Raw genomic sequence first — 869 nt, 5'->3', positions numbered from 1 at the left:
CTCTCTTCCTTTCAGATGAGTTTGAGTAGTTTCCTCACACACATGTACTGCTTACTACTCAGCACCCTCTGCAGATATCTGGAGCTCCTCTCCCCACCCTCTCTTTTTCTCTGCAGTTCTGTCCTCTCCAGTAGTCTATCCTGAGAATTTTAGCTCCTTGGGTTCCCTGAAATCCTCACTCAGTCTTTGCAACTCAATCAGACTCTTCCTGGCTTTCCCCTTCCTGTTCTGTGTCCTGGAAACACTCTGTTCGGTAAGTGGTGGTAGTTGTAGGGTTTACCTCATTTTCTATCCCTCTGCCAGAAGCATTGACTTGGTTGGCTGATATCCAGTGTCTGAAAATGTTTGTTTCATATATTTTGTCACCATTTTAAAGTTGTTTTTGAGAAGGGGAGATCCAGTTTTTATTTTTCCAGGTTGGCTGAAAGAAATATTCTCTATTAGATTTAATATTATTATGATTCACCCTTTCTGGAGGGCATAATCTTCAAGAGATTTTTTTAGACAAGAGAATATTTTATTCATCCTGTCCCCTCCTATTGATGGGTCCTAAACTTGAAACTTTGTCTCCATAGCCCAGTAAAACTTTAGAAAAAACTGCTCTGCTTTTCATAGTTTTGTATTTTTGCCTCTCACCTTGCACTGCTGCAGAATTTACCTTTCTTGGGGGAAGTTATGGTGAAACTGGATGTTGCTGAAATCTCTAGTGTTATATCTTCTCCATGAAATCATCAAATTCACAGCTGGTTTCCCTATCCAGTGACAGTTGCCCTCTTTCTTTGTAGAACATTTCGGTATCTTGTCTTTTCCCTTAATCAGCACATGGCCCCAGTGAAAAAATGCCTGCTCATTATAAATCACCTCTCTGA

This window comes from Lipotes vexillifer, unplaced genomic scaffold (assembly GCF_000442215.2).
Source record: "Lipotes vexillifer unplaced genomic scaffold, Lipotes_vexillifer_v1.1 scaffold295, whole genome shotgun sequence".
Taxonomy (NCBI): domain Eukaryota; kingdom Metazoa; phylum Chordata; class Mammalia; order Artiodactyla; family Lipotidae; genus Lipotes; species Lipotes vexillifer.
The sequence above is the reverse complement of the archived record's forward strand: the minus strand, read 5'-3'. Positions refer to the sequence as shown.